The sequence below is a fragment of the Hylobates moloch genome, unplaced genomic scaffold (genome assembly GCF_009828535.3).
Source record: "Hylobates moloch isolate HMO894 unplaced genomic scaffold, HMol_V3 SCAFFOLD_11, whole genome shotgun sequence".
Taxonomy (NCBI): Eukaryota; Metazoa; Chordata; class Mammalia; order Primates; family Hylobatidae; genus Hylobates; species Hylobates moloch.
Genome location: NW_026652286.1, coordinates 12,294,626 through 12,320,937, shown reverse-complemented (window position 1 = coordinate 12,320,937; position 26,312 = coordinate 12,294,626). Strand labels below are relative to the sequence as shown.

Below are 26,312 nucleotides of genomic sequence, written 5' to 3'. Positions count from 1 at the left end.
ATCTAGAATAAAGGCTAATAGACAGCATTTGCTTTATATCTCTGCTTTTCTGTTAGGGTTTTTAAATTTGGACTGAATCTAGGTATGGAAGGCAAACCAGACAGTGGCTGTGTGTGTGAGGGCAGGCACTGGATTCAAAATGGGATGGTGCTTGGGATTAGCCAGCCTTCCAACCAGCACAGGCCCCACAGGGACAGTTCTTAGAGCCCATGTTAGTTGGGGTTCGCTGAGAGTCAGACTCCAACATGAGATCAAATATGCAAGGATTTGATAAGGGAAACACCTAGGAGAGAAAATGGGAGGGAGTCAGAAAAGGCTGGGAGAGCCATCAGACTGAGATGGGATCCTGGCCCTGAGTAGGAAGAGCAGGAAGGGAAGCATCCCAGATTGCCACACAGTCCAAGGAGGGTCCTGTAAAACTCTCAGGAAGACTTCAAGCCAAAACTGACATGGGAGGATTCCTGTGTTGCCTAGAAAAGGTCTGCCCCAGTTGCCCTGCTGCACTGGTCATTGACTGAGAGCATGGCTTCAGCACAGACACAGTAATGGACTTCAGAGTGCAGTGCCTGGGGCTCTTGGTCAAGTACACTCCTCATAGTAAAGGTTTGCAAGGAGCATGCTATGGCCAGCATAGAGGCATAAGACAATGAAAATTCTGTCAGCAGTGGGTCAGGGGTCAAAGGAGTATTGTAGAGTGATAGCTCCCCCTCTAAGAGGTAACAGCATAGTATTTCTTTGTCTATGTTGACAATATATGATCTTTACATTGTCACCAAAGAAGCAGAACTGTGCTACATTTCCTGATTTATGTAGGTCATTTTCTGTGTTGTCACATTTCCTATTCATTTGCTTGTTCATTTCTTCTTTTATTCACCCAACAATACTTTTTTTTTTTTTTTTTTTTTTTTGAGACAGAGTCTCACTCTGTCACCCAGACCAGAGTACAGTGGCGTGATCTTGGCTCTCTGCAACCTCCACCTCCTGGGTTCAAGCGATTCTCCTGCCTCAGCCTCTTCAGTAGCTGGGACTTCAGGCACACATCCAGCTAATTTTTTGTATTTTAAGTAGAGACGGGGTTTCACCATATTGGCCAGGCTGGTCTCGAACTCCTGACCTCATGATCTGCCTGCCTCGGCCTCCCAAAGTGCTGAGATTACAGGCGTGAGCAACCACTCCCGGCCTAACAATACTTTTAAGAGTCTAATTCTTCTAGTCACTAGAGAATCAGTGATAAGTTACACAGCCATGGAAATATCTTGTTTTAGGTAAAATAGACAATAAAAGTGTGAACAAAAAAAAAAAGAAGAAAATATCTGATCATTCTAATACCCTAAGGAAAATAAAACAGGATGATCCAATAAAGAATTACTTTTAGAGGGTGGAGGAAGAAAATCTATTACTTGTATGTCCAATCATGTTTTCAGCTACTTTCTTTTCTTGTCCCACAAACTCTATTTTGGAACATTGAGACGGGTCGACCTAACCTGACTCCAGTTTGTTTTCTCCCCCGGCATAAACGTTGGCTTAGACTATACACTCCAGCCTCTGCCTTTCCCTACCAATGTTATTGCTGGCAAGCCCCATCCCTCCAATACTGTAAGCTGCTCTGTACATCCCTCTATACACAGGGGACAGGGTTGGTCCTGCAGTGATGAATAAACATTTCTTCTGTATTAGTAACTCCTCTAATTTGTCTTGGACTATCATTATTTTTTCCTTTCAGGAAATAAAACCCCAAACAAACAAGGGTCTAACAAGCCATGTGAGAGTAAAGCCTACCAGGTCACACTCAGTTCTGGGAACACTCAGTCCTCCCCTAATTAATTGCAATAGTTGAAGCATTAGCCACACAGCTAGATGAGAAGGAAGCATGAAGTTGTAAGAGTGTTGGACTGGAAGTCAGAAGACCTGTATTTTTGCCCCAGCTCTACCATTAACTAAATGGGTAATCTCAAATAAATGTCTTCTTCTCTGGCACCTGCCACATAATAAGCACATAATCTATTTTGTTGAATGAGTGGAACAGGATCTTAAACTACCACTGCCCCTGTCAGCTAAAGTAGAGATTCAGAGGCTGTAACAAAGAGACCTCAAAATATAGTAGCTTAACCAACAAAAAGGTTTATGTCTCTCTTACGCAACAGAATAGCGGTAAGGAGGGGAGGTTGGCAGCTCTGCTCTGTCAGGATATCCTGGGACCCAGGTTGCTTTTATTTTCTTCCTCTAGATCCTTTTAGGGTGGTGCTGCGTGGCTGATGCTGGTTCAGCAGTGCCACATCCAAGTACCAGGCAGAGTGAAGAGGAAAAGAGAGTAGATGTGAAAGACTTACACTCCTGCTCCCATTCGCAAGAAGCTGATCACATGGCCACAACAAGCTTCAAGGGAGACTGGGAAATGTGGCCTCTGGCTGATTAGCCAAGTTGCCTGAAAGCACCTATGGAGTAGGGGAGAATTTTCTTACTAAAAGAGAAAAGGAGAGAACAGACACAGTTGGACATATAGCAGTCTCAGACATGCCTATAACAAGATTCTGTACTCAAGTCTATTATTCTGTTGAGTAATGAATTTCATTGTCATGTAATCATGTAATTTTATTTGGCTTCTTTTTTTTGCCCAGAATTTTGCATTGATTCTAACTTCAAACCTACTACTGACCTAAACCTAATATCTTTGGGTATGTGTGTTTTAATATGAGGTCCATGGCTCCCACAGGCACTCCCAAGGGGAGTCTTAAAATTTTTTAAGAGGATCTTTTTAATTGGAGGTTTTTGTTTTGATCATAGTCTTAAAATTGAGTTTTACTATCTTCTGCATCATTCTAATGACTCGTGATCAACTCATACCACAGGATTCCAGTGGCCTTGTTTATTCCAGTGGCACAGATGTAAGCTTTTCAAAGAAATGTTGGGTTAACATAAATTAAGGCCAAATCAGTTGATAGTATACTTTACAAAGGCAGTTGCCACAGTAGTTTAAATACAGAGAAATTGTGGAAAAATGGGTCATCACATGGCACCCTGTAGCATAGACATGCCAGATTTAAAAGAATTAATGAGGCAGCAGTCAATATCATGTTTGCATTTGAGAGGTAATTTGGTTTCAGCAAAACATCATCCTTCCAATTAAATTAATGTTGTTAAATTGGCTTTGTAGTTTTGTTTGAATTTAACTTGTACTGAATTATATAATTTAACTTGTTTTTGGTTTTATATATATATCAGAGCCATAAGGATAAATTTGAAAGTAGCATGATAATTAAACAATTTAAGTAAACACTGGGAGGAAAAGTGGAAATTGCTTTTTTCTTTCAAAGGGCTCCATCTATTAATAAAGTTTACGGGGCAGAGTTAACATGAAGATTTTTAAACAGTGATTTCCCCCAAGACTATGATTCTAGCAGATCCTAAATATTTTTACCCTGGAAATACTCGTTTTAGATCTTGTCCACACTCACCACTCAACCTCAATGCCTGCTCAGTTGCTGCCATCTTTAGAAAAAGAAGAAACATGGAATTGTGTAATATTTTCAGCATTTCATGAACCAAAGAAATTTTGCCCAAGAGGATGGGTAGGTTACTCTCTGATGCTAGTTGATTTCTGTTGCTTGAAAGGACAGAAAGTGAAAAGTTCCTTCCTTTGCCTCTTGTCTTACCCATGACTGCAGTTTCTAGGGTAACTCCATGAAAAGGGCAATAAACATTCCAGCCCCCTAACGCAATGGTGTAGAAAGTGACAAATAGAGGGGCTCTACAGCAGTGCATACATCAGTCTATCTGGTGCTTGGAGATCCTTTGGGATGAGAGGTGCTACATAACATTAAGTTATAGAGACGCTTAATCAACCATTCTCCCACTGACTTGTGTTCTGTCCATGATTTACTGCCACCTCTGTTTACCTACAGGATAATAGTCCTGGTGAGCAAGAGTATGAGGAAATAAATGACTAGGTGGGTGATTAATTGTCCTCGCGCAACACAGGGTCTGGTACCAAGATCATTATTTCTATTGTATGACAAGAAAGAAAGAAGGAACAGTGAAGCAGTGTGCATAAATAATGGGAGAAAGGTTTCTTCATTGCTCAGGAAAGCTTTGCTGTCCCATTCTTTTCAGACTTTCTGAAGTGACCTGTCCCATAGTGTGAATTCTCATCTCTTTCTTGAACCTTTAAAACTGGTCTTCACCAATCCATTTAATACGGGGCTAGCAGATATTTGGGGATAGTTTCCATCCTTTTCACTACCAAATGCAAAGGGAGTATGGAACTGTTACTTTGCCCTTTCTGGAGCATAACAATGCAAGCCGCCTCCTAGGAGACAGCTCTGGGTTCCAAAAATAAGAGGCAGGAGGGAAGAATATATATTTGATTTGAATGAAAGCTATGAGTAAGGGCGGAGCAATTTGGAGAAGAGTTCAGGACCCAAAGGCATCAGCTTTCAGCATGTTATTTTAATTAACTAAATCAAGCATTTAGCTCAGTTATTCTCAATCCCAGTACATATTAGAAATACTTCACTTGGGAGCCTTCAAAAAAATACCAATGCCTAGGTCTCACCTCAGACCAATTAAATCAAAAAGAGGTCAATACCTTAACATAACTGACCAAATGGAGATGAAATTCCTGGTCCTTGGAAGTAACTCTTTAGGACACTTGGAGCATTGATTTCATCAGGGAATCCCTCGCCTGTCTATAGAGAGCAGCCGAGAAGAGCAAAGCACAAGCTGCTGTGGACTGTTCCAACTTCAACATTACTGCTTCCAATAGGAGGAAATAAATCACTAAAGAACTGTGCCTGATTTTAACTAGCCTGGGCTTTAATAGCCCATCAGCTTTGGTTTAAATGCTTTTTGATGGCACTGAGAATTTGACCTTAAGCAAAGCACTTGGATTCAACCTTGACATTTACCATAATTAGACAAAGAAGATTTCGCTCATTAAATATTATTTTTGTTTCTTGGACCATGAACTGAATTATGAATGATCTCCAGTTTCAGGCAATGCAATGGCATGACCCTCAGTTCCTTGCAGCTGATAGCAGCTACAAGCCCCAATCTGCCCTCAACGGAAGGCAGGAGACAAGGCTAGCATTTCCCACAGGTTCTCTTTGCTACTTGCAGCTACTGAGAAATGTTACAGAGGCTGGCATCCACCAAAGGGAGGATGGGTAGAGGGCCAGAGAGGTAGGCAGCCCCATGCCAGTTCTCATGGATGTGAACTTCAATGCCATGGAATCCCCACCCACTGAGATAAAGGAGTGGATCATTTTTGGCAATACCCACCCAGTTCAGGTAGAAACTCTTAACTCTCTCCTCATCACAGCAGTGAGCCTTTGGCAGTTATTTTGTAAAATATTGTCTCAATCTTCTGCCATGATTGATTGGCCCAGATGTGGCCAATTCACTCAAGTTAGATTGAACAAAGTTCTCCCAGGAACTGGAAGTGGAATCAAGAAAAAGAGAATATGACTTTGGATAACCAGACCTGTACAATGGACATGCTCCAGCCACCATGTACATTGAGAAGCAGAGAAATCAAGGCTCCAGGAAAAAAGAAGAATGGAACAGAGATCAGAGGCAAGAGACCCAGAATGAGTATGGCTTGTGTGTGCCCTGATCCCTGATCTTAGTGCTTCTCCAAGCCCCATTTTGTTCCTGTTGTTGGCTTCCAAAAAAACACTCCTGTGTCTTTATAATAAACTCCCCTGTGAGAAAAAGTGAGCTTTAACTGATTTGTTTGTTCTTTCATTAAGGCTTAAATTTTTTAGAGCAGTTTAAGGTTCAAAGCAAAATTGAGAAGAAGATATAGAAATTCCTTCTGCCTCCACAAATGCACAGCCTCCCGCACTCTCAACATCTCCCATCAGAATTTCCCATTTGTTACCATTGATAAGCCTACATGAACTCATCATTATCACCAGAGTTCATAGTTTAAATTAGGATTTACATTTGGTGGTATGTGTTCTATGGGTTTGGACATAGGTATAATGACATAGTATCATCTCTAGTCGTTCCACTGCCCTAAAAATCCTCTGTACTCTGCCTTTTCACTCCTCCCTCCCCCTTGACCCCTGGCAGCCACTAATCTTTTCACTGTCTTCATAGTTTCCCCTTTCCCAGAACATGAATCACATAGTATGCAGTCTTTACAGGTGGGCTTCTGTCACTTAGTAATATGTATTTAAGGTTTCTCCATGTTGAACTGGTTTTTGTTACTTACAAACATGACCCAAGCAAAGCAGATGGGGAAACATCTCTTCCCTGTTCCCTTCCTCAACATTATTTATCTTCCCTCCTTTCTTGATGTGGTGGCCGGGGACCAGGTCACCCACTTAAAACCAAAATCTAGGCGGGGCATGCTGGCTCACACCTGTAATGCCAGCACTTTGGGAGGCCAAGGCAGACAGATCACTTGAGCCCAGGAATTCGAGACCAGCCTAGTGAACATGCTGAAACCCCTGTCTCTATGAAAAATACAGAAATTAGTCAGGCGTGGTGGTGCACGACTGTAGTCCCAGCTACTCAGGAGACTGAGGTGGGAGGATCACCTGAGCGCAGGAGGTCAAGCCTGCAGTGAGCCATGATTGCACCATTGCACTTTAGCATGGGTGACAGAGCAAGACCCTGTCTCAAAAACAACAACAGCAGCAACAAAAATCCAGATGTAATCTCTAACTCTCTGGAAACTCCACCCACTGAGATGAGATAGTGGATCCTTTTCGGCAACATCTTTCCAGTTCACAGTGAGACCCACAATTCCCTTGTGATGGCTAATTTTATGTGTCTACTTGTCTGGGCCACAGTGCCCAGATATTTGGTACATTATTCTGGATATTTCTGCAAGGATGTTTTTTGGATGAGATAGATTTTGAGTAAAGCAGATTACCCTCCATAATGTGGGTGGGCCTCATCCAAACAATGGAAGGCCTTAATAGAACAAAAACTGGCCTCTCCTCCCCAAAGCAAAAGGGAATTCTGCTAGCAGACTGTCTTTCAACTCAAACTGCATCTCTTCTCTGAGTCTGCAACCTGCCAGCCTCCTCACGTCTCCCATCTAATTTTGGACTCACCAAGTTTCCACAATCATGTGAGCCAGTTCCTTAAAATCTCTCCCCCTCTCTCTGTCTCCATATGTTTACATATATAGCACACATCCATCCTGTTGGTTTTGTTTTTCTGAAGAGCTGGAAAACTCTGACTAATACATTCCTCCTCGTCCACAACAGCGTGCCTCTGGCTATTATTGTCTAAATTCCCTCCTTGCATTTATTTGTGATGTTTCAGCATTGATATTAACTGACAATATGGAGGGAGGGTGGCGAAATGGAATGAACACTGGACCCCATTCAACTAATTAGTAGGGGTAATTAGCTGGGCAAGTCACCAATCCTGAGCAAGCCACTTAACTTCTCTGAACCTCCTCCTAGACTATAGTATTCCTAAGGGTCCTCCTAGTTTCATAACATCTCAATGGGAGGTGAACCACTCCCTGTTCTGTTGGCCTTCACCAAGGCTTGGGACACACAGCTTGAGGTGCCTGTCCCTTTCTTTTACATATTTTTGCTTGGTTGGAAATCTTGTTTCTGCTCCTATAATCCTTTTGTCATTTTGGACCTGGGAAAGGGAAGGCAAAGGGTAAAGAACAAGGAAGAAGGAGGATATGAGGACAGTTCTTGCTGGAGAGAAGGGGAAGATAGAAGGTGCATTCCGTGGAGGGAGGAGCTGAGAAGAGGGCTGAAGAGAGGATGGGCAAGTGTGACACAGTGTCCTGAATTCCCTCCCACAACCAAATCAAAACCCCAGGCTGGGCTGGGTGTGTGCATGCGCTGGGACCTTAAGGAAACTTTGGAGAAACCTAGCAAGGCCATGGTTGGTGCTCTGCTTCCCCAGGTACGGCCTGGGAGAGCCACAGCCTGTGGGAGAAGTCTGCATTTCCAAAGGGTGCCGTGTACGTCGGGTTTGGGTACTATGGGGCAGCATGGGCAGAAGTGGGTGCCTGTATAACCAGGGCCTGAGATAGCCTCATTCTACCCCACCCTAGTTCTCTCTTGGCTTCAGCAGAGCACAAAGAAGATCTGGAAAGTTCTTAGGGACCAATAAAAGGGATGGCAAAAGTAAAGAAGCATTAAGAATTGAGAAGCCTGCCTGCAAGTGCTCACTGAGACACAAGATGGGGAAACCCTGTAGCAGAGGCCACAGGGAGGTCTGGCCAGGTCTGGGGGCCTCAAGGAGCTTGTGACCATGTCTCAAAGGACCAATATCACCAGCAAAATCTCAGGTGACTGGAGTCAGCAGCTGGAGATGGCTGAGATTGTATTCCATGGGCTGAGAGAACATTCACCAGGTCCACCAGGCTTCGCATTGAGGCAAGGAAGGCTATTAAGGCCAGAAGCTGGGGCCCAGAGAACAGTGGCCCAGAGGACCACACGCAGGTGCAGAACCCCTCCTCTCTGCTGTGAGGATATTTAAGGCTCTGCTTCCCTCCACCTCAGGTGCCATCTTGAAAAAGAGTAGAAAGCAACTTCTTGAAAAGAGAGAAACAGACTTGGTAGGGAACCGCTTCAGAATATTTGCCCAAAGGGAACTATTTCGAACTGGAAGAGACTGGATTCTATTTTATTGGCATGTGTATTTTTATTTGTGTTTTTCCCTCTACTCCTATGGGGGCTTCAGAGCAGAAGACAATCCATTATTAAAAGAAGCTCCTTTCTGGTTTTGCACACCTGAGCTCTAGTGTGTAAAGCTGTAGCCATAACAGAGGATCGAGAAGGGGAAGCCTTTCTTGCCTCCATGCCTTGGAAGGAGAGGTGCTCTTCTCCCACCCTGTTGGGAGAGAGAAAGTCAGGGATGGCTCCAAGAATGCCAGCTACTTCTAGGATGTGACTCACTTTCCCTAAGGATACATCACTGTGATAACAAGCCAGAAATATGAGCATTGAGTTGTAGAAAGATGGCTTGAGTCCCTCCCTCCTCCTGATGCTATAGCAGGTTGCAGAAAGAAGAACTGGGAGAGGCACCAGGGATCCTAATTTATGAATGAAAGAGCTAAGCCAGGGAGTGGCCTCTCCCAGGTGTTGCTAGGCCAACTGAGGGGCTCAACAGGGAGAGTGTGCCCTTGTCCCTGCTCTTGTCAGTTTCCTTACCTATTACACTGAGACACTTTAGGAGATGTTAGAGCAGAGGTTTTCAGAAGAGATCCCAGCCTTGCCAAGTCGACAAGAGGAAAGATTGGAGGGTAGCCCATGGGGACCAATACTGCCTCTGCCATGGGTATGACACAACTCAAAATCAGCTTGGAGAGCTCTCTGTGCCCAAGTGTGGTCCAGTTCTGCCTATTCTGTTGTCATCTTACATTATTCTTTTATCCCCTTAGCCCTGTCACACTAGTCCGTGGCTTTTCCAACCAGACCTATTATTTCTTGAGAATTATCTGAAAGTGAAAAGTTAGTTCTAATACTATCTCTTATAATGTACTTGCTAAAAATGCATCCCTAAAAATATGGAGCTTTCTACAATCTATCTATCTATCTATCTATCTATCTATCTATCTATCTATCTATCTATCTATCTATCTCTACCACCCTAGCTACTTCTGTTCTTACTAGCTACTGCTCAGATCCATGCAAGGGCTTGAATCACAATTCCCCTCACCAATTCTGCAAATTTCATTTCTGTATGGTCATCACTCTTGTGTGCATACAATGTGCAAGGCACAGGAGTAGACATTTGAAATATAGCTTATTTAATCCTTACAATAGTCATGAGATGAGGGCAATCAGCCCCATTTTACAGAAGAAATGAAAGCAGGAAAGGTTAGAAAGTGAGTAATTTGCAAAGACAGGAGTCAAAAACATGGGTCTATCTTTAACCAAAGCCCATGCTCCTCCCATTATAATGCACTGCTTCCTTATTGCCTGCTCTAACCCCAAAGCTGCGTGTGGCCACACACCAATGCCTTCTCTCCATGCTGCTGCTGTTGCTTCCGTAGCTGCAAAACGAGAGCTCCCATGTAACTCTGATTTTTCACTGTCATTTTTGTGGAAAAATAACAACTTCTGGATTAAGTTCAGAACTGAACTGGACTTCACTAACTGGACTGAACTGAAAAAATCTCACTCATCTTCAGAGACCCTTCATTTCTTGTTTCCATTATCAATTGCATCCACAACAATAGTGAAAACACGTCTGTTTATGTGTATATGCAATACATATTCCTTTGGGTTGTCTACAAAAAGATGACATAGAAAGAATTGAAATGTCTAAATGACTATATCACAGTTTATGTTATGTCCCATTCCTGTCTCAGGAGAACGGTCCAAATATCAATTACAGGGAGAAAATAACTTCACCAGAATGTAAGTGCAAAACCAGCCAATGCTTTCCAGAATTTTGTCAACATATTTTAAACATCCTAATTATTGGACATATTACAGTTAGTCCATAAGGATGGCAAAGACCATTTTCCTTGGGCATCCTTTTTCATCATTTATATTGGTAGAATGTGTACCTTCACTTTTAGAATAACGTCCCAGTTTTGTCCTTCCTGAACTTTCCCCTTCTTGTCACTGGTTATTTCTCTGTATCCTTCAGATGGTTATTGCTAAGTTCTTGAGGTGTTACTTAATCATGCCTTTCTCTCCTCCATGTTCTGAAGCAATTGAGAAGTATACAAAGGAATCAGCGGTCCTAATAATAGTGGTAATACTGGCTACCTGGTCTGGTGAATGGAAACTGTCCCTGTGACCTGAATGAGTTTTCTATTCCATACTGAGTTATACTTAGCCACCTTTTCACGGCCACAGCAGCTAAACAACTGGAAGCCTTTCCTCTTGAGGGCAGAGCTTGCCTTGGCAGACTCACCACATGAAAGGGGCAGGAACAGAAGGCAGAACATATACCAGCTTCAGGCCATCTAACCTAGAAAGGGAGCCACAGAGAGTATAACACTTAAAAAACCATTGCTGGCCAGGCACGGTGGCTCACGCCTGTAATCCCAGCACTTTGGGAGGCCAAGGGGGATGGATCATGAGGGCAGGAGATCGAGACCAGCCTGACCAACATGATGAAACCCTATCTCTACTAAAAATACAAAAATTATCCAGGCGTGGTGGTGCATGCCTGTAATCCCAGCTACTCAGGAGGCTGAGGCAGGAGAATCACTTGAACCCGGGGGACAGAGGTTGCAGTAAGCCAAGATCGCACCCCTGCGCTCCCTCCTGGGCGACAGAGCAAGACTCCATCTCAAAACAACAACAACAACAACAGCAAAAAAAAAAAAAAAATATATATATATATATATAGAGAGAGAGAGAGAGAGAGAGAGAGCTACAAATGCCTTCCATCCCTGTATATATGCCCCCAGCAATGTGGGGTTGCTACTGTTCCCATCACTTGCCTTGGCCAATGGAAAGAAGCAGAATGATGTTAAGCAATTTCTGAGCCAAGGTCTAAGTCAAGCAACCTCTGCATTCTCTTTCTCAAAATTCACCTACCAAGTCAAGAAGCCCAAGCTAGCTAAACCAGTGGAATGGCCTTGTGGATAAAAACCAACGTGCCCCAGCTGACACTTCAGCCAACTGCTAGGCCTGTAAATTACATCATCCAGGATCAGGCAACACCAATCAACATGGCAAGTGACGACACATATGTGAGTGAACCCAACAAACACCACACAGAATGGAGATGAACAATCTCAGCTGAACCCTGCCCAAATCACCAGGCCACAAAATCTCGAGTAAATAAATTAATGCATGAACAGAGCATGCTCAGTAATTGTTACTCAGCCTCACCAATCAGATAAGTCCCTCTGGTATAAGGCTAGACAAGCAATGTAGCTTTAATATGGTTTTCTACAGAACATGAAGCATGGGGTAATATCCCCACTCAAGAGTTACGAATTCTACTGCTGTCGTGTACGCCAATGCCTTCCATAGGCACTAGAAAGGCACTTTAACCGTTGACCATTATTCAAGGATCCACTGAAAAGTAGAGTATATGTTTCCTATTTCTGCCATAACAGATTGCCACAAACTTGGTGGCTTAAAATGAAACAAATTGATTATGTTATATTTCTAGAAGTCAGAAGTCTGAAATGGGTTTACTGGGCTAACATCAAGGTGTCAGCAAGGCTGCATTCCTTCTGGAGGCTATGGGGGTAAATCCTTTTTCTTTTGATTTCCAGCTGCCAGAGGCTCCACATATCCCTTGACTTATGACACTCTTCCATCTCCAAAGCCAGCAATGGCCAGCTGAGTCTTTCTCAGCCACTCTGACTTTTCTACCTTCCTTTTCCACATTTAAGGACCCTTGTGATTACATTGATCCCATCTGGATAATCCAGGATGCTTTCTCTATTTTAAAGTCAGCCGATTAACAACCTTAATTTCGTCTGCAACCTGCACTTCCCTTTGCCATATAACATAACATATTCACAGATTCCAGGGATTAGGTCAGGGCATCAGCAATAGGAAACATATACTCTAATTTTCAATGGATCCTTGAATAATGGTCAATGGTTAAAGTGCCTTTCTAGTGCCTATGGAAGGCATTAAGCGTACACGATAGCAGCAGAATTCATAACTCTGGGGTGTGAGGGCATTATCTTATCTACCACAAATAGTGATCTCAGAAAGAGTAGCATCATAATACTCAGGAAAAATTAACACTCACTTCTTTTTTTTTTTTTTTTTTAGACAGGGTCTCGTTCTGTCACCCAGGCTGAGTGCAGTGGTGCGATCACAGCTCACTGCAACCTCAACCTCCAGGATTCATGTGATCCTCCCACCTCAGCTTCCCAAGTAGCTGGCACTCCAGGCATGAGCCACCATGCCCAGCTAGTTTTTTATTTTTTGCAGAGACAGAATTTCACTATGTTGCCCAGGCTGGTCTTGAACTCCTGGACGCAAGCAATTCCTTGCCTCAGCCGCCCAAGGTGCTGGGATTACAAGCGTAAGCTGCTGCAGCTGGTTACACCCAGTTCTTTACTTCCACCTCGCCTAACAGTTTCTAAGTGCTCTAAAAGTAGGGATAATAAGAAGTCATATTTCATGGTATGTTTTGGAGTTGATCATATAAGACAGACATGGAACCTTGTTGAAAACAAAATACATTTTATCTCTTGCTTCACTCTAATAGCCCTGTGAAGGCCAAGTTGACAGACTGTCCAGCTTCCCTCTCAATCATGTTGCCTGGATACTGTCAACAATGCAGGCCTTATTGAGAGAGAAGCAATGTGTCTCAGTCTGTCAGATGCTACAAGATTTCTGATGGCAATGGCAGGGAGAGCACTCAACTTCCTATTTTCATCGATCTACTGATTGGTGGGAAAGAAGTAGTACAGCAGCCTCCCTTGCCAGAAGCCAGAGAAGGAGATGGATGGATTAAATAATACAGAACTCTTCTGCCTGCTTGGCCATTTTCTTCTTGTAATTGAATGCTAAAAAGATGACTTAAAAAAAGAACAATTTGTCCCACAAAGGTGCATGCATATCTATTAAATGGTACAAGACAAAAAGGGTCATCCCTACAAATGTGATGTGCATTCATTCACTCTAGGCCCCATACATTTAAAAAGTGAGAGTGTCCTTTCCCTACTCTATGTTTTTGTTTGCTTTGTTGAAGATTAGTTGGCTATAAGTATTTGGGTTTATTTCTGAGTTCTCTATTCTGTTCCATTGGTCTATGTGCCTATTTTTATACCAGTACCATGCTGTTTTGGTGATATAGCCTTATAATATAGTTTGAAATCAGGTAATGTGATGCCTCCAGACTTGTTCTTTTTACTTAGTCTTGCTTTGGCTATGCAGGCTCTTTTTAGTTTCCATGTGAATTTTAGGATTTTTTTTTCTAGTTCTGTGAAGAATAATGGTGGTATTTTGAGGGAAATTGCATTGAATTTGTAGATTGCTTTTAGCAGTATGGTCATTTTCGCAGTATTGATTCTACCCATCTATGAGCATGGAATATGTTTCCATTTGTTTGTGTCATCTATGATTTCTTTCAGCAGTGTTTTGTAGTTGTCCTTGTAGAGGTCTTTCACCTCCTTGGTTAAGTATAATCCTAAGTATTTTACTTATTTATTTTTTTGCAACTACTGTAAAAGAGGTTGAGTTCTTGATTTGATTCTCGTCTTAGCCACTGTTGGTGTATAGCAGAGCAACTGATTTGTGTACATTAAGTATGTATCCTGAAGCTTTGGTGAATTCATTTATCAGTTCTAAGAGCTTTTTGGAGGAGTCTTTAGGGTTTTCTAAGTATACAATCATATCATCAGCAAACAGTGTCAGTTTGACTTCCTCTTTACTGATTTGGATGCCCTTTATTTCTTTCTCTTGTCTGATTGCTCTGGCTAGGACTTTCAGTACTGTGTTGGAAAGAAGTGGTCAGAGCGGGCACCCTGTCTTGTTCCACTTTTCAGAGGGAATTTTTTCAACTTTTCCCCATTCAGTATTATGGTGGCTGTGGGGTTGTCACAGATGGCTTTTATTACATTGAGGTATGTCCCTTGTATGCCGATGTTGCTGAGGGTTTTAATCATAAAGGAATGCTGGATTTTGTCAAGTGCTTTTTCCACATCTATTGAGATGATCATGTGATTTTTGTTTTTAATTCTGTTTATGTGGTGTATTGCATTCATTGACTTGTGTATGTTAAACCATCCCTGCATCCCTGGTATAAAACCCATTTGATCATCGTAGATTATTTTTTTGATATGCTGTTGGATTCGGTTAGCAGGTATTTTGCTAAGTATTTTTGCATCTATGTTCATCAGGAATATTGGTCTATAGTTTCTTTTTCTGTTATGTCCTTTCCTGGTTTGGGTATTAGGGTGATACTGACTTCATAGAATGATTTAGGGAGGATTCCCTCCTTATCTTGTGGAATAGTGTCAATAGGATTGGTACCAAGTCTTCTTTGAATGTTTGGTAAAATTCAGCTGTGAATCCATCTGGTCCTAGACTCTGTTTTTGGTAATTTTTTTTATCACCATTTCAACCTTGTTATTGGTCTGTTCAGTGTGGTGCTGGGATAATTGGCAAGCCACATGTAGGAAAATGAAACTGGATCTTCATATCTCACCTTACACAAAAATCAATTCAAGATGGATCAAGGTCTTAAATCTAAGACCCGAAACCATAAAAATTCCAGAAAAACCCTTTTAGACATTGGCTTAGGCAAAGATTTCATGACCAGGAACCCAAAAGCAAATGCAACAAAAACAAAAATAAATAGGTGGGGCTTAATTAAAGAGCTTTTGCACAGTAAAAGAAACAGTCAGCAGAGTAAACAGACAACCCACAGAGTGGGAGAAAATCTTCACAATCTATACATCTGACAAAGGACTCTACAGGAATTTAACGAGGAATCTACGAGGAACTCAAACAAATTAGCAAGAAAAAAAACAATCCCATCAAAAACTGGGCTAAGGACATGAATGGACAATTCTCAAAAGAAGATATGCAAATGGCCAAGAAACATATGAAAAAGTGCTCAGCATCACTAATGAGCAGGGAAATGCAAATCAAAACCACAATGCAATACCACCTTACTCCTGCAAGAATGACCATAATCAAAAAATTAAACAACAATAGATGTTGGCGTGGATGCAGCAAAAAGGGAACACTTCTTTTTTTTTTATTTCTTTTTTTTTAAACGGAGTTTTGCTCTTGTTGCCCAGGCTGGAGGGCAATGGTGCAGTCCTGGCTCACTGCAACCTCTGCCTCTCAGGTTTAAGCAATTCTCCTGTCTCAGCCTCCCAAGTAGCTGGGACTACAGGTGCCCACCACCACACCGGGCTAATTTTTGTATTTTTAGTAGAGATAGGGTTTCAGCAACACTGCCGACGGGAATGTAAACCAGTACAACCACTGTGGAAAACAGTGTGGAGATTCCTTAAAGAACTAAAAATAGAACTACTCTTTGATCCAGCAATCCCATGACTGGGTATCTACCCAAAGGAAAAGAAGTCATTATACAAAAAAGATACTTGGACATGCATGTTTATAGCAGCACAATTCACAATTGCAAAAATGTGGAACCAGCCCAAATGCCCATCAACAACTGGATAAAGAAACTGTGAGATATATATGTGTGTGTGTGTGTGTGTGTGTGTGTGTGTGTGTGTGTGTGTGTGTTGTGTGTGTGTGTGTGTGTGTGTGTGTGTGTGTGTGTGTGTGTGTGTGCAGGAATACTACTCAGCCTCAAAACCTATAATTGAGGATAATAATAAATACCCATTCATAGCCTCCTGTAGCAGATTGTTACATTGATTGTCCACAATGAATCCCATCTTCCTGTACCTATACCCTTCCACTGATGCTGGGCTTGGCCATGAGCTCTGCTTTGCCAATGGAATATCACCAAATGAGACATCAACAGAGGTGGATAAGTGCCTGTATGTTGGGGCTTGCCCTCTTAATATACTGCCACTACCATGAAAGAAACCTAAGATATCTTAGTGTAGAAGCTACCACCTAGATACTCCAGCTAGCAGCCCCACCTACTCATTTACTGCAGAGCCCAAGGCCCTCCATCATCTTGCCCATGCCTGCTTCTCCAACCCCTTTCTCCTCCCCTCCCCATCTCTTTCCTCCTCTCTTTCTATTCGCACTAACCTTCCTTCTGACCCTCAAACCTGGCAGATTTGTTCCCATCTCAGGGCTTTTGCCCTTGATGATCTTTCTGCTCGGAAAACTTCCCCCCAAAATTTGTACATAGCTGTCCTTTTTCTCTCATTGAGGGCTCTGTTTATTGTCACCCCCTGCTACCGCCTTCTCTGACCTGCCTAGCTAAAACAGCCCCTCTCATATGCAGTCACTCTACATCACAGCACCTATTTTATCTTCTTGATGGCTCTTAGACACACCTTAAGTTATTTGTGTCTGCTTGGGATGTCTACTCCTACTGACAGGGGATCCCTTGGGCACAGGGACTCTTCTTTGCTTACTGCTGTTTCCCAGCCTGGCACACTGCCTGGCTCTTAATAGGTACTCACAAAATATAGATTGACTAATGGACAAGTAGATAGCAGAGCTGGCACTCAAACCTGGGCAACCAACTGTTCCCCAGTTGCTGAGGGGTTTTCCAGGATACGCGACATTCAGTGCTAACACTGGGAAAGTCCCTGGCAAACCAGAAAAGTTGGTCATGCTAACTCAAACCCAGTTCTTCTAACTCTGGCCAGTGCTTCTTCCTCTGCCCCACCCTTGGGATTCCAGGACATCTCATATAAAGTCAGAGACCTCATGCTTTACAACAGTGCCTGACACAAAGCAGGCAAATGACAAATATGTGTTGGATAAATGAATGGATGAAATGAATGAGTGAATGGCCTGGCTCCCATAAGTAGAAGCCCAAACAGAATTTCCTTGTGTCAGCTTGTTTGAACCATGTGGCCTGGGTACTCTGCAATATCATTCTGTGGGTATAACTAGTCATCTCAATATTCTAAGTTGTGAGCTATAATAAAGTCTTCAGGCAGTCCCCAGTTCATGTCTTTTGTTTACTCCACCCTCTGGCTGCTGGTTCTCAGCTCTAGGCCGAAGACCTGCATTGAAGGGGCTTGGACACAAACAAAGAATCCAGAAAACTGATTCAGATACATTGGAATTTTTTTTCTCCTTGGGAATTTTTTTGCTTCTCATTAGAATTTGTTGACAAACCCTGCAGTCCTGCACATGGGGATGGAAAACAGAGTGGATGCACAAAGGTAAGTTATGATGGCCCGATGGCTGCAGTGTGGAGCCACGAGAGTGGAAGAAGGCAAGTGTACATGCCCATGCTACAGTGGAACAAGTCTGGAACTTAATTGGGGAGGGGCAGAGAACAAAACAGACTGCTCTGGTAATCAGGTTCTGAGCTGAAAGGCAAGGGACAGTCTCCCCTGTGCAGTACACAAAAATACATGTTCAAGACCTCAGAGTTTCTGCAGCTGCAGAGAGGATGGCTTTGGAACCCAAATGACCTGAGTCAAACTCTCAGCTCTGCAATTAACATATCAGTCACCCCTCTCTATCTGTGGGTTCTGTATCCATGGATTCAAAACTAAATGCAGATCCGAAATATTGGAGGAAAGATAAAAAATAATAAGACAGCAATTAAAAATATAAATTTTAAAATACAGTAATAACAACTATTTTCATAGCATTTGCATTGCACTAGACAGAAGCAACCTAGAGATTATTTAAAGAATACAGGAGGATGTGTGTAGGTTATACACAAATACTACACCATTTTATATAAGAGAGTTGAGCATCTGTGGATTTTGGTATCCACGGGGATTCCTGGAACCAATCCCCTGTGAACACCAAGGGACTGACTATATATATGTGACCTTCAGCAGATTATTTAACCCCTCCAAGTCTCAGTTTCTTCATCTGTAAATTGAGATTGCTGTGAGAACTGGAAATAATGGATGTAAAGCAATTGTCACATAAGAGGCACTGATAAACAGTGGCTGTCTTTCTCATCATTACATTAAAAGTTTATATCCAAGGGAGAGTTACTTGGGCCAAGGATAGTGGGTGGCTCTGTCCCTGGATAATGAACAATTATCAATGCAGTTATGCTTTAGGGGCTGGCTTTGGCATCCTCACGGTGAGGTGGGAGTCATGAGGCTGGTGGTTTAGGATGCTCGCAACATCGACTGACTAAACCCTCCCCTACCCTCCAGCACTAATTCCTGACTTTCATTTCAATTTAATAGATTTGGGTTTAACAAGATAATTATTATACTTGAAATAAATACTGACCGGCCAGAAATGCAATGCTTACTGCAAATTAGGAACAAAGAGGCCTCCTCGGTTACATCTCTGGTATATCTCAAACACAGTTTTTGAATAATTAATTTGCCATTTTGATAATACATAGTAACCAGCCTATTAAGCCAAGAATCTTGCATTTATTAAATGCTAACTTAATGGCAAACAAACAAAACCTGAGTCAATAGTTGCTTTGCCAGATATTAAAAGCTCTCCTCCCTGAGGATTTGTGTGGGAGGCAGACCACACGGTTGGGGTGTGTGGATCTTAGGAGTAGGCAGTAGGAAACTGAAGGTGGATATTCAACATTCAGACTCTGCGCAGGGGGGAGGATATTACTAGGATCGTCTGGGGTAAGTGCCGAAGAAACCACCTGGATTTTCCACCAACGCTGTACCAAAGCCATAACATTCGTTTTTTGTTTGGGCTTTCTGAATGTTCTTAATGCCTGAAGATGGGGTCGGGTGCAGTGGCTCACACCTGTAGTCCCAGGACTTTGGGAGGCCGAAGCAGGTAGATCACTTGAGCCCAAGGTTTCGAGACCAGCCTGGGCAACATGGCAAAACACCATCTCTGCAAAAAAATTTAAAAATTAGCCAGGCATAATGGCATGCACCTGCAGTCCCAGCTACTTGGGAGGCTGAGGCAGGATAATTGCTTGAGCCTAGGAGGTTGAGGCTGCAGTGAGCCATGATCGTGTCACTGCAGTCCAGCCTGGATGACAGAACAAGACCCTGTCTCAAAAAAAAAAAATGTAGAAAATGGTAGGGATCCCAATATTAGGATCTTTCAATCAAGAATAATGTAGAACTAAAGAATACAGCCCTTGTTGTAGTTAATACACAGTACAGATGTGAACAATATGGGTTTCAATGAGGAAACAATTAGGATGTTATTGATTGCATATAAAAGCAACTCCAATTCCAAACAGTTTATACATTAAGAAAATTAGTTCTCACCCACAGGAAATTCAGAAATATATAGGCTTCTCAGTTGGGATTAAACCAAGCTGCATATAAAAGAAAACATTAAGTAACAGTAGCTTATGTAAGTTAGAAATTGCTAGCTTACATAGAGAAAATGCTATATTTCTCTCACATAAAAGGAACCCAGAGAAAAACATTCAATAGCTGGTATGGCAGGACCCACACTCTCAGCACTGCCATCCATCTTCAGTATACAACTTGTATCCTCAAGTTAGCTTCATGGTCACATAATGGCTGCTATCATTCTAGCCATCATGCCCACATTCCAAGAAGCAGGAAAGTAAAGAAAGTTGGGGCAAAAAGTCACATAACTTCCATTGACAAGGAAATCTAGAAAATGTGGTTTTATATCTGGGTACATTACTACACTTATCAATATAGATTTTCTGTTACTGAAGGAGAATAGAATACCCACTGGAAAAGCAAGTCGCAGTTTCTGCTGCTGTAGGCTTCTAGGATGGGTTATTTAGTGACTCAGTCCAATCCTAAAGGACCCAGATTCTCTCCACCCCTGCACTTCCATCTTGGGTATTGGCCTCACCCTCAGATTTGGTGGCAAATGGCTGTGCAGCAGTTGCAAATGTCCCATCCAGATGCAATAAAAACCAGAGGAAGATGAAGGAAACTCCTCCCATAGCACTTCCTCAGAAGTGAGAACACTTTTCTCAGAATCTCATCAGCAGATTTCTAATGGCCAAAATTAGATCAGGAGAAAATGCAGCCTATCCTTTAGAGGTGAGGGTGAGCACATATTCCTTAAAGCAGATGGCTTCATGGGGGAGAGTGGGATAACTGGTCAAATTTAGGGTCTGTGAGAAAGCAAGAGGGAGGTGGGAGATGGATGTTGGATGCAAAGACCAACTCCACCATATTCTAGCTTTGGACCTTGCCACGGACTTAATACCTCCAAGCTGGAGGTATTGAGCTGCCTTCTCTGTCAAATGGCAGTATTAATGACTAACTTGTAGGGTGTTGTGAGGCTAGAGTGAGATGTGTGTCACATAAGTGTGTGTGTGAAATTTTACACTTCTATAGATAGGAGCTGTTCCATGCTCTTGCAACACAAGTAATGCTATAGGTCTTTATTTTTCTAATAAAATGGAAGCTGCTCAAACTCCCATACACAAGATTGGAAGGAAGTTCAGTTACTGCACTCTTGAAACTTCTCTTCTCTGGGGCTTATAGAGCCCAGAAAAGAGGTTTGTCAAACTGCCACTTTCACACCACGATGCCTCCGGAATCACTTGGCCTCCTGTTTCTTTTGCTGTTACTGCTTCTCACTACTTCCTAGCAACTAAAATTAAAAATACTTCTTGTAACAACGATTGAGAATGCCCTCTGTGTCATGCACTCCAAGTGCTACACATAAACAAACTTGTTCAATGCCCCCAGAGCCCCTGTGGATCTGTGGCCCTCCACGTGTCTGCTGCTGCTGCTCCACGCTGCCATGGGGTGCCACTCCCCAGCTCCCTGCCTTGTCATGCCAAGACAGCCTTTGAAAGACTGATCTTTGAAAGACTGGAAGTCTTTCAAAGTGTCTCCTTCACTGATTCACTCCCACAAAACCACGTAAAATCCTGGAGGCCCCTTGTCTAGCACTCCAGGACTTTGGTTTTACATGCCCAGTTTTCTCAGGCACTCTCATGATTATTCTCCTCTACAGCCCCCAGCCTAGAGCCCACTCACTGTCTTGCTTCTCAGTTTGGGAAATCTTTCACCCCTCTTGGATATTTTCCTACTTCAACTTTATCCACTCCCCCATACACCTACAAACACCAGTCATGACTGCTTTATTGTCCTAAACTAGAGCCTGACAGCTACCTAATATCCCCTCCACACACACCCGCATTGTGCATCTGCCATATGGGTGAGATATGGTGATCCCACCACCACTGCCCCCATAAGTATGCTTTGCCCAGATAACCTAAGCCAATCAACATTCTCCAGTCAAAGGGTCTCAGTCAAGTATGAGCATGAGACGCAATTTGAGTGGGTGAGAATGGACCTGAGCTTTTTCAAGGAACTTCTAGGGGCAAAAAATATTTCTCTATCTCCTTCTAGATAATGTGGAAGTAAAGGCTGGAACTGCTGCAGCCATTTTGCCACCATGAGGAAGTCAGGCTGCTGCTGTATGAAAAGCATAACAGGAAGCTTGAAAGAAACTAGTGTTGGATGACATTGGTGAGCCCTTAAGTCAACCCAACCCAGAAGACCTTCTAGGTACTTGTGCCTTAAATCTATCTCCTATATTGTTTAAGCAATTTGGAAGTGAGATATTTATAGTTAAAAAAAAAAAAAAACAAGACTTAGGTGACCCAATGAGGCATCCAGAAAAGGCCTAGAACTTAGAAAGGCCTTAATTCTCTCAGGCTGGGATAAGAACAGCCCAGGTCAAGGGAATAACATGAGAAATACTGCCCTAACCGAGGACCTAATTAGACTTCTAAAGGAGTTCATCCTAAACCTAAAAGAAAGGATGCTTAAGGCCAGGCGCGGTGGCTCACGCCTGTAATCCCAGCACTTTGGGAGGCCGAGACGGGCGGATCACGAGGTCAGGAGATCGAGACAGTCCTGGCTAACACAGTGAAACCCCGTCTCTACTTAAAAAATACAAAAAAATTAGCCGGGCGTGGTGGCGGGCGCCTGTAGTCCCAGCTACTGGGGAGGCTGAGGCAGGAGAATCGCGTGAACCCGGGAGGCGGAGCCTGCAGTGAGCCGAGATGGCGCCACTGCACTCCAGTCTGGGCGACAGAGCGAGACTCCGTCTCAAAAAAAAAAAAAGGACGCTTAAATGAAGGAACTCATTCATTTGTCCATCCATCCACCACCCACCCACCCATTCACTGATAATTAGAATTCTAGCTCCTTCAGGTCCCTCCATAGCTCGGCACCAGTATCTAGGCTCCATCCTCATGCAAACAGTGCCACTTTGCAAGCCTTAAACAAATGCAGGTGATATCCCTGGCCCCTGGTTTTTAATGGCACTCAACTCCCCTCCCTTCCTTTCCATCTCCACTGCTGCCACTCAAGCCCACACTCTTGCTACCTTAATTCCAGCTCCATCGGGGCAACTTCTTAACAGTCACCCATCCTATCTGCCTTTTGATCATCTGATGCCATAAAGCACGAATTATTCATTTGAGAGCATTCCCTTGATCATTTCAGTCTGCTCAAAAATATATGCTGAGTATAATGAATTTAGATGTCCAGGAATATCAGAAATTTTTTGAAAAAGGAAAGGAAGAAAGTCCTTTCTCTTCAAATTTCCTTTTCCCAAGGTAACATATGTCAACAGTTAGATATGTATCCTCTCAGACTTTTTTCAAGGAATAAATATATTTTTTACTTTTCTTGTTCAACAAAGCACAGTATAGCTTTATAAAAGTTACTATACTACAAGAGAGGGGCTGCCCTGAGATCACATAAAAAACCATCCCTACATGATTCCTTAGGGCCACATTTACTCAAAATAATGGAAGTTTAAACTCAACTGCCCTGCTGGGGGAGGGCTCTGAACACAATTGGAACACAACTCCAATTTTGTTGCTGTGATATTTCTGTTGTTACATTCACCACTGACTTAATTAGTGCATGCTATTGTCTGACACAATGTCACTTTTACTCCAGTTATAGCCAGAGGCAGCAGAAAATTCACAATATTTTAAATTCCAATAAAACTATCCCGCCTAATGGTCCCGTTTCGGCAACTTTAGAGGGTAGAACACCAGCATCTGAAGCTGCAAATGCGAAAAAAAAGCTTTCCATGGTGTCTTAGAAAGAGTACTCCTCAGAGGGTCCATGGCTGGGCGTGAACTCCTGAGAGTTCCTGGTGCCTTGTTCTCCCAAACCATACACGAAAGAGCTGACTCAAAGGCTTGGCTTAAAATGATGTTAATACCATGCTGGTTCTGGGAGCAAATATTATATCATAATTTCCAATCTGTTGTAGTCAAGACTATGACTACTCAACAGTTCTGTGACCTGTCCCAGAGCAGCCAGGGATGGGTACCAAAGCTGCCAGTCTTGGGTCCTTTCAAGCTAGCTTTCCAATACAGATGGGTGGTCAGGACCGGGTGGCCTGAAGACACACTGGCCCAGGTTTGAATCTGGCCCTACCATTTAAGAGTCGTATCATCTTAAGCAATTTACAAGTCTCTGAAGCTTGGTTTGCTCATCTGTAAATGGGCTTATAAAACCCACCTGAAAGGGTTTGTGAGGCTATGTGAGCTGCCTGGCATGTAGCAAGACTCGGTAACTGGTTTCTGTTATTAGTCTATCCCTGGTTGTTAGAGATGTGGCTTCTGCCTTCCAATAAGTAATTTCTGATCTCTTCCCCAGCAACTGCCCAACTCCACTTCCAAAGAAAAAAAAACACAAATCACAAGGAATGGGTGGGCGGCAGAGGGAAGGATTTATTGCCACTAGAAAGGACTCTTACGGACTGACCCGGAGGGGAGCTAGCTGAGCAAGTCCTCTGTGGCACAGATGTTGCCAGGAGGCATTACAGAGAACACAGAACATCCTCCTCCCCCCTTAAACTGGCCAAGCTCTCTGCTTCTCACTTTATCCTCAACCTCTTGGGCCTTGGCTGGGTGCCTCTTTGCCGGGAAACACGGATGGTCCGCATAGAAAATGCAGTCTGGATTTGAGCTCGCCTTAGAAGAGCCCTAAATCAGTCTGCCCCAGGGCAATGACATGTTTGTCTCTCACTCTGTCTTTCACACACACACATGCACATGCACACGTACAGATTATACTTTGTGTGCCTTCTGTATGCTTCATATTCTCTGCCTCCCAAATGACAGCTGTAAAATGACAGCTAGTGATAGAAAAATCAAAAGATCCTCTATTACTTTTCTTTACCCTAGTAAAGGTCTCAAATTCCCTTCCTAACTGCAGAGGCAGCACTAAAACTAATTTATGGAAATTCCGGATCTGCTGACCATTGGAGTCAAGAAGACAAGTGTTGTTATTGTTGTGTGGGTGTGTTTGCCATCATAATCAACATTTATTCAGACCTAGGGCAGACGTGTCACTCTGCGATGTATCACCAAGCACATGAATGAATGAATGATGAATCCTGCTGGTTCCTTGTAAAAGGATGCACAAAACACATTTTGTCGAGATCTTACAGTATAGCTCTACTTGCTTTATCCATTGTTAGAGGTTTCACATTATTATTTTCAAAGAAATCCAAGATTATAACTTTTTAAAAAATCAAACAACACAAAATTGTTGGGATGGACATGTGCAGAATCATAGTCCAGCACAGAACTGTTCCCTTACATAATAAAGGCTGGATGAGTCGATGCTGGAAACCTGGTCCTAAAATAGACTAATCAGATTCCTCCCTCCTGGAATATTAAAGCTTGAATGGAAGGTGCCTGTAGCTGAGACATCTTATACCCACAACCCTTGATCAAAGGTATTCCTGTTTACATACCCAGGGTTGCTCAATTCTGGTGTTCGCTGGTGCCATTGATGCTTCCATTGATGCTGTTACTAGTAGTGGGTATAAATTTTGCAATCAACCTGGGCACAGTGGCTCATACCTGTAATCCCAGGCGTGAGATGCCAAGGTGGGAAGATTGCTTGAGCCCAGGAGTTCAAGACCAGCCTAGGCAACAAATTGAGACCACGTCTCTACAAAAAAATTAAAAACTTAGCTGGGCATGGTGGCATGTGCCTGTAGTCGCAGCTACTTGGGAGGGTGAGGCTGGAGGATCCCTTGAGCCCGGGAGTTCGAGGCTGCAGCGAGCTATGATTGCTCCACTGCACTCCAGCCTGGGTGACACAGAGAGACTCCGTCTGAAAAGAAAGCCACAAAAAACAGATTTTACAATCACACAGACAGATGTACAAAAATGTCACATCAGTACTCTCTATCTGATCATAACTCTTAATGTGAGCATCCACGCACCCATTAATACTTACACATCATTCCCACAATGAGGTATAAAGTAAAAACATATGCAGTAAAAAAGTGAAAGTGCCCCCCACACACAAACATCTTCTTGGGGAGTAATGCCATTAACAGGTTAGTGTGTGTCCTCCCAGACATTCTATGCAGCTTCATGTGTGATTTTTAATATTTATTGAGCACCTACTATATGCCAGAAACTGCATTAGAACTTTTCACTTGCTCTATTTTATCTAATCCCATAATCTCATTGAATTCTTGTAATACTTCTGCAAGGCAAGCATTAATATCCTATTTTTACAAATGAGAAAAGCAAGGTGGGAAGACTTCTATAGTCCAGCTACTCTCACTTATCCTAAAAAGCCATGCAGACCTGTTGTCACCCCTAACTAAATGGCCCTCCCAATGGGGAGAGATGAAGACAGAGCAAAATTTAATACCATGCTTTGATCTGCTGACTTGATTTTGCCCTGAGTGAGCGGGGGTATCGTGCACAGGAGCAGAAAAACAGGAGGAAGCTTTTTGCTTGTTACCATTTCCTGTTAGCTATCTCAGAGTTGTTGTATAATCTTTTTCCCCCCAAAAAATTTCACTCAGCAAATAAGTCAATAATCAGTGATTACCTGCACTTCTTTCTATGACTTCTTTGGTTAG

The 26,312-nt window shown here is 42.8% G+C and overlaps 1 protein-coding gene across 1 annotated transcript in view; it reads right to left on the bottom strand.

The window, feature by feature from the left end:
• The window catches only part of PAMR1 (peptidase domain containing associated with muscle regeneration 1), a 191,550-nt gene that overhangs the window by 153,960 nt on the left and 11,278 nt on the right, over nucleotides 1–26,312 (bottom strand). The window contains exon 2 of the mRNA XM_032166267.2: nucleotides 25,182–25,546. The gene's annotated coding sequence lies outside the window, so the exon portion shown is untranslated. The remainder of the gene's footprint in view (nucleotides 1–25,181; nucleotides 25,547–26,312) is intronic.